Consider the following 9,055-nt stretch of genomic DNA (forward strand, 5'->3'; position numbering starts at 1 on the left):
ATATAGATAGATTGATAGCTATCATAACATTTATATTAGAAGTATAGAGGTGGGGGTAAGCAGTGTCACAAAACAATGCATATAGTAGGGAGATGCTAGTAAAACTAATCAAGTGTTGGAGATATCAGGTTGTGGGGCATAAGATTCTGAATGAAAAGAAATGGTTTGATGAGAAAGCAAGCTGAAGATAAGAGTGGCATTTATCCTGGAGATGTACAGCAGTTTCTTTTGTTTCTTTTATTGTCCTGTTTGAATGTTTTTACTAGTATATAGTGGAGCTTTTCTCCTTGGGCCTCTGCTGAAAATGGACATGTATCCAGCCAGACTAGCCCGGTCAACAAATGTAAAATAAAAATAAACAAATAAATAAATAACTGCAGATTATACGGTCCAGTCCCTTTCAGTATGCGAGCCACTGCCACCTATCTTCCCACATGCCATCACTAGCCCATACCATCCCTCACAATCTTTACAGTAGTCCAGAAATGTACTTGTCCTTAAAGCCAGCTTATCTTCCCTCCCCCCTTTCTCTCCCCAGATCATTATAAACCTCCCCATTTTCTGAGAATAAGTCAACATTGTTTATTCATACTGACCTCATCCTTTTCAGCTCTTCCTCGTCTCCTTTTAATACTCTTCCTTTGCACCACATTAACCATGGATACATATCTAAACTATTTCCCCTGCTGCAATTTAACCTGCTTTTTAAATACTTGGAAATCACAAAAGCTGTCTCAAACCTACCACTTCATAATATCAGCCACATTCACTAAACTCTTTCTTTCCTCCTTCTCCAGTCTGTCCGCAAGACTTATAGCATCGCCTTTATTATACCTGTATTCTAGTCTTCTCCAAACAAATCCACCTCATCTCCTTCTGAGATATTTGTGAACCTCCCTTTTAGCACATCTCAACACTTTATTTGCCATCTTTGCCCTTCCTTTCCATAACAACCACCAGATGGTACTATCATATCACCTTATTCTCTGAGAGATTAATTATGTCAGTTACTGATAAAAATCTGGCATTACCCAACCTCCCAAACAAATTCTCAACTTCATACTACATTTATGAATCTTACCTCACCACCCATCCCAAACAAACCTATCACACATCCATTGAATATCCAGTAATACCCTGTCCTGGGGACAACCAGCCACATGACTTAACAAATACACTACCAGCAATTGTATTAAAACCGGTATCATCTTTTTTCTCCTCCCTGACCTCTCCACCTGTTCTGACCATCTATCCAACGTTCTGCTTTAGTCCATTTCCACTATATCCTGCAATGATGGAATTATCTTAATTCCTAAATATTTTTCTCACAAAAGAATACAGAAGTATCACCCCCACATCATCCCCACCATTTGTTCTAAATACTATAGACTTTTTGTGGAGGGCAACATAATCCTGACCACCTTCCAAATTTCTCAGAAACATCCAAATTTCCAGGTAACTTGTTATTCAGATCTTCCAACACCATACTTTTATCCTTAAATACATTAATATTGCTCCTACCCCACCTCCTCCTTTTCCCCCCAGTAAATCTCCACACACTCTTTAATAATTTCTCCAATACCAACAGAGAAGTCCAAGTAAGAGTGGACACTCATGCCTCATTTACCTTCCAGATTAACACTACCTGAGACCCATTTTTACCATAATGTATAACTAAAGATAATTTTAAAGAGCATGTACACCTCACTAGAGGCTGCCTTCCCCCAATACCAGCTGTATAATTTCCAGAAGAGAGGATCAATTAACAACATAAAAAGCCTTTTTATATCTTTTATCACCATCTTGGCTTTACCATGACCTTCTCTCTCAGTCCATTCAACAAAATTTAGCAGCGGTTTTCAATGGCCTGTGGATGGCCTCCCTTTTACAAGGTTCTATATTAAATAACCGAAGAGATGTTTCAGCGAACACCTCTTCGGCAACACATACACAGCGAACGCACAAAACAGCGAACACTGACATCAGTGATTTCTTTCCCTAGGAAAGAAATTGTCTAAAAATAAAAAAAAATCATTAGAAACAAAGTGGGAGCTCTTCCCACCAGACCCCCGAATGTGGGGGGGCTGTGCCCCCCCAACTAAATATACAAAGTCCGAGATCGCACTACAGTGGGGAAAAAGGCAGACTTATAGGGATGGCCAAGCAATTCCTTTTCCAGGGAAAGAAATCGCTGTGCTGAATGATCACGGTTTAGTGCGTCCATTTATTATGTGTCGCTGAAGAGGTGTTCGCTGAAACGCTTCTTCAGTTATTTAATATAGACCCCTTTTACAAAACCCTGTGATGCCCATATCAGTTTTGGCAAGTGCCCCTTTAAACAAGCAACCAAAACTATTAATAAATGCATCAGCATTAGAGAGAGAGAGAGAGACAGAGAGAGAGAGAGAGAGAGAGAGAGACCGAGCAATAACTGTCCAGATACCCGAAATCCCCCTACCCTTTTAGCAATATCATGATTAATACTTCTTTCATTGCATTCATAACCTCTCCTTTCTGGGCTACCTCATTAAATTTCCCTGCCAAACTTCCCAACCTCCATACATTCTTATTTATAGTAATCCTAATGAAAGCCATTTGTCCCACCCAAACCCTGCCTATTCTCTTATTCTGAATTGTCATCAACACTTACCACCCTAGACTTCTCATGTAGATCCTATGTGTCTACCTTCACTATCTACCATCTCAGTCTCTAATGTCTCCCTCTAGGTGCACCCCATGGTATAAATGTTCATTAAAATCCACAAAATTCTCCCATAAATCCTTGCTATTTCCTTTCCTGTCACCTTGTACACCTGTAAGCCCCTAGTCCAAGCTTCTCTCTTCTGTTCCTTAAGCCACTACACTAGTTTTGTCTCCCACTCTACTTTGCTCATCACACAGCTTCTGCCTTTCCAGCTTTGCTTCTAACTCCTTCAGTTCTCCCATCTCTTGAATACAATGCAAAGTGTCACCCTCTAAATTTCTCCTCATCACCCCTGTAACCTCTTCAACAACCTTGCTCTTCCTCTCTGTCTATTATCTAATAGCTTCTTCTTCTGACCCTTATATCCCATAATTCTACGCTGCCATGCCTTCATAATACCATCCCATCTAACTACCCTACCCTTTCATTATCTCCCTTATTCTTCCACACTACCTGTTACACCAATTTCTGCAACCACCTAACTCTCACAAACTCACTCCCATTTGCCTGGATCCCACCTCCACTCTCCAAGCTTCACCCTCCAACTTGCATATCGTAGCAACCACTGAATGATCCGGTATTACCCTTCCCAAAATTTCCACTTCTACTCTCATCATCACATCAATTAGAAGCCTGTCAACTCTGCTAGCTTGCTTACAATCATCCTTGGAGAGAGTGAACTGCTTATGTTCACCCTGCCCCTCCCCTCCCTCTAAATGTCTGTTAATCACATATCCTCCACTCTACTCCTCAGCAGCTTGTGACTCCTAATATGAAACCAAACAAACTCTTCCTTTCCCCCCTCCTCTAATCTATCCATCAGACAGTCCACCAGCTTTAGCTCAAATGACTTTTGGATAACACCTGCTCCCAAGTTAGTTAGCCCAGCACTGACATCTGGTGCAGGTAACAATTTGGCAGCAAAGGAAATACAAGGTTCAAGACCAGATTAAAGTTTTCCTCAACAATTTATCCCCTTTCCTTATACATTTCACTAAATAAACCCAAACTTCATGCAAAAAGACACCCCCATCTTAGTTGGGCCCATGATAAGAAGCAACTACTACACTTTTCTCTTCCCACACACATTGCCCCCACCCCTCTCACAAGAAATACATTGCACACATTCCCATCCAACCTTGTCCCCCCTCCAAGATTATTCTTGTTTGAAAAAAATATTGGAAGCTGGATAACATTATTTAAAGGTCACAACTGGATAAAAAAGGGATAGTCTGTGACTCTGAAAGGCAGTATAACACTCTTTACTCATCAACAGTCATAGTCCAGAAATCCTTCTGGTAGAGATGACTGCTGCTAGTCTTTCAGGAATTGCACTTTACACTTTTTTGAGCACATGGGCTTAGACTGGGATACTGTAAACTTTTTCATCCGAGATGCTTAGGTCCCAGACTGTACAGAGTGAATATCCTTAAATAAAGGCTCCCCTTCACAAACTGCTTCACTGTAACATAGAGGTGCAAAATATAAAAAACAAAAGTTATATACATAAAGTTAGATCTATGTTGTCTCTTTCTGTCTGGTCCAGTCTGTGTGTTATTGGATCTGACTCCAAACTGAGCCCAGCCATATTTGAAAGACTACAGCTCCCTGAGTTCCACCTCCTTTACCCAAAATACCTTGATCTACTAGGATTACCTCAGACTGATTTTGCCCCTCTTTGGAGAAGCTTCTAGCACTTAATACCAAAAGAAAACACTAAGGATCCCCAAAAAGGGAGAAACACGATCCTCCCTGACTTGGTCATCCCATGATCGAAATATGCATTACAACGGTGGGAAGAGGTGGGAGAGGAGGCTGAACCAGACAAAAAGAGACAACACAGATCTGTTGTCATGGTGAGTACGTAACTTTCAAATATGATGTTGTCTTTTCTGTCTGGGTTCAACCTGTGGGACAGAGTCCCCAGTCACATAAAACCTCAGGGAGTTCCTAAGAAAGCAAATTCCATAATACAGTGGAACCAAAGGAGGCCCTAGACCTTGAATGAATATCCAGTTTGTAATGGGACACAAATGTATGAGGACCCATGTTAGTGGCGCAGTACAAACATCAGCCAAAGCAGCTACTAAGAAAAAAGCGGTAGCCATAGCTGTAGTAGAATGACCTTCTGGTTGAGAAGGCAAGGCCCTCCCAAGGTATATCCAAATGAAATACAGATAGCTACTTGACAGAGTAACCTTATCAGTGGTATACCCAAATGGCCTTTTAATAGACAGACAAATAACTGGTTAGACTGTTTCGAAAGATTTGGCTCTCTCCAAATAAAACCTTAATTGTCTGTGGACATTGAGACAATGCAGTAAATATTCTCCTCTATTAGAAAATTTGGAAAAAAACACTGGTAAGTGGATGGTCTCATTCAAACTGTTTTCCGTTGCCACCTTTGGCAGTAAAGTAGGATCCTTTCAAGCAGACACCCTCTATTTATGAAAAACAAATATGGAGGCACTGAGGACAGGGCCCGCAGTTCTGACACAAGCTTGGTGGAAGTAACAGCCACCAAACATAAGGACTTCCAAGGCAACAACTTTTAAGTCAATCATAGCTGATGGCTTAAATGCAGGTGTGGCAAGCATCTGAAGCATAAAAAGCAAGTCCCACAGTGGAACAAGATCCTGAAGCAGAGGAGCAACAAAAAGGTTCCCTTGAGAAAGGCCTTTGAAATTTTCAGAGCCATCAAGAGCATATTATCTCTGCCAATGTGAAAGTTGGAAACAGCTGTCAACTGTACCTTGATAGCAGAATAACTGGATCCTGAGTGAAACAAATCAGTAGAAAAGTCCAGAATCACCACCAAAGAAGCTGCGAAAGAATCCAAAACTTCAGAATTTTCCCAAATAGCAAAATGCTTCCATTTATTAGCATATACTTTACAAGCAGACACCTTCTGAGATGAGACAAAATATGCACCACTCTGTCTGAATGCTTGGGATCTCTGGCCATAACAGGAATTGGAGAAACCATGCAGTTAACCTGAGTATCTGAAAGTCAGGCAGATCCAAGTCTGCTAGGTGAGAAATCAGATTTGAAATGGGATCCAGGATCCAAGGAGGTTATCTTTGAAGAGACCAAAGAAAGGGGAAACACTTGGCAGAGCCAAAAAGGAACAAGGAGGATCAGTCACTCTGCAAAGGGCAGCCTTCCACAGAAATGTTATTATCAATGGGGTCAGAGGATATGCAAGCAGGAGAACTTCCCTGGGTGATTGTCCCTGAGGTGGAAAAACACCTAAGGCAAAACAGCTGCTGCACTTGGTATTGAATGGAAAAGCAAACATGTTACAGCATCGAGTACCCCAGAGCTGAAAAATCTGAGCTGCAACCCTTGGATTTAGGAACCACTCATGAGGAAAAAGAATGTTCCTGCTCAGACTGTCCATTAAAATGTTGGATCTCCCTGGAATATGTGCTGTAACCGGAAAAAATTCAGATGAAATCACTCATTGCCAAACCCTCAAGGCCTCCCAACAAAGGGGGTAAGAATAGGTTCCTCATTGTTTCTTCAGATACCACATAAAACATATATTGTCCTTCTGAAATGAGATCACACCCTTGCAGATAGTCCTGAAAAGTCAGCAATTCAAAGAGGGCTGCTCTCATTTCCAAGAAATTGATGTGAAGAGTTGCCCTTGGTCATGGAACAGGTCCCTTGGACATTCCTCCCTCCTGCACTAGAAGGGAGGCATCTATTGTGACTGTACCCATTGGAGAGGGAAGAACAAATGGTCTCCTGTTAATATGATAAGAAACTCCATTGGATGAGTCAAGTAAGACCACTGCATTGCATGTGTCCACTGCAGAGCACTCATGTGGCACCTCCCCAAGGGAACTTAGCAGATGGTAGCCAACATGTGTCCTAAGAGCATGAGAACAAGCGACGCCAGGTGCTTCCTGTAAGATAGCAAAGAAATGGCTTGACAACAAAGGACAGATACCCTGGAAACTGGAAGTTGCAATTTGAGAGATAGTGTCCAACTGACAACCTATGAATTCTATCATCTGAACAAGGAGAAAAGTGGGCTTTTGATATCTCACTGTAATCCACAAGGAAAATCACAGCTGAAGTAAGTTGTCCCTGACCCTGTCTAGTGATGCTCTCATACAGGTAGTAAGAAGCCATTTGTCCAGATAAGGGAAGACTTGGAACCCCAGCAGTCTGGCCACACTGCTACAACTGCCATGCACTTGTTGAACACCTGAGGGCTAGTGATGAGACAAAAGGGCAACAAGCTGAACTGATAATGATCAGTTCCCATCCAGAAGTGCAGATACCTCCTGGAAAGCCACGCTATCTTTACATGATGGTAGGCAGGGCTTTTTTTGAGATGGTACATGCAGATATGGCATACCGGGACCTCTGCTGCAAAAGTGCTGGATAGAACGAGTCCACTTACATGCGGAATATAAACTTCCGTTCACCTAAAAAGGCAAAAATGCCCAGCTTTTCAGCCTCAGGTCACATCATGATGTGTGTGTCATAGGATCGTGGGCTGCAGTGGTTGACTGCATAATCGTGACATGGGTTGCTGATTAGCCCTGTTACTCTTGCATTCTCTTCTTGCACTTTAATTGTGAGGAGAGAGGGACAAGAGAAACAGGGCTATAGTGTGTGTGTCATCACATTTGTGTGTTTTTTGAGGCTGTTGAGAGGGCCATGGCCCAATGCCAACCAGATGCTTTATTTTTTCCTGGCATACTACTCTGTGAAACTTAAGGGCTGTGGCGTTGACTTTTTTTTTTTTATATGTAATAAGCTGGCAGGGTTTAACCAGATACTAGGGAAACAGTGTGTGTGTGTGTGTGTGTGTGTGTGTGTGTGTGTGTGTGTGCGAGGGGGGGACTGCTGATTTTTATTTTTTAATACACTGGCAGGCTCAACAGAACCAGATGACTCCTGTGCTATGTGTGATTTTTGGGGCTGTTCATTGGCAGGGGCACCCAGGTACTTTCTTTCTTTTTTTCCTGGCAGGGTCAACCAGAGAGTGCGTTTGTCACTGTCACTGAGCAGGGATCATGTTAAAGGTGGTAGTGATGTGTAAGGGGAAGACAGAACCTGAATGTGCCACTCATGCTGAGTAGGATACTTTTCGGTGCATGTTGACAACACCGTATGCAACTTTCCAACTAACATTAGCAGAGATGACATTCACGGCACCTGTGCTTTGTAGGAGTATGGCACTCTGTACCCCTTCTTATCAGGACAGAGCACCATTTTACAGTGTAGAGTCCCTTGATCCATCCATGTGTAATGCACAGCTGTATGGATACAGCTTACCATGTTTGGGAGGAGATGAGGGGAGTCAAACGAGGCTATCTGGGTTTTAGTCTACAGGATGGCTCATAGAACAGAAATAATAAATTTTAAGTAAATTAACTCTGAAGCATGTACAACTGTTTTTACTTCTGAGCTGGGCTCAGCATGATTTTTGTGAAAGCGTTTATTTACTAATGAAAATAGTCTATCTGAAAATTTCCATGAGGAACCAGAGTAAAAAACAGCTAAAAAGATGCTAGTGGAAATCTCATACAGCTGATTAAAGTGGTAGTCTGCAGTGCTGACAGGGCAACCCTCAGACATTGTTTAGACTATGGGTTCCAACTGTTTTGATTTTCATACTCTCACTTATGAAAGACTAAAATATTTGAACTTGTACAGTGTCTCATACAGAGATTTAAGACAACCTTATTTGGGTATTTAGGGCATTTAGAGGCAACCACCTCTGGGAATGTTTGGGGTTATCAAATGTGTGCTAATTGGTTGTCTGAGATAGTAGCTGATACACGGAATAGACCACCAATTTACATTAAAGCAAGCATTAATGAAGATATTTTTAAGAACAGCCTGAACAGTTATTATAGAAACAATTGTTTTAGTATATTGGCAGGCTAGAAGGGCATTAATACCCATGCTTGAAATATATGTATGTATGCATTAATACTGTGTCCTCCATATAATGTAATAACTTACATATTTCCTGACTGATTCTTGCTATGGATATCCGTTACCTGCAAGTCTTGACCTTTTCTCCAGAAACTTGCCAGGCCTTTCACCATCAGGCCAGGCCCTCATTTCAGTTTTTTCTAAATACATCTATAGGAATTTTGCAACACAGTACACGTACACTTGATGATTTGTCAATTTCAAATTTTAACCCGTTATGTGATATATATTGAATATTGAGATATTTCATTTGAAACTTCATGAATAAAGGATATAACAGGAGCTATTCAAAGCAACATAACTGGGACAGGTGGACCCGTCAAGCACAAGGATAATGCAGGACTGCAAGTAAAATTTAAGATTACTGTCCACTATCTTTATCTATCATGC

The sequence above is a fragment of the Protopterus annectens genome, chromosome 8.part0 (genome assembly GCF_019279795.1).
Source record: "Protopterus annectens isolate FY-2018-M chromosome 8.part0, PAN1.0, whole genome shotgun sequence".
NCBI lineage: Eukaryota > Metazoa > Chordata > Ceratodontiformes > Protopteridae > Protopterus > Protopterus annectens.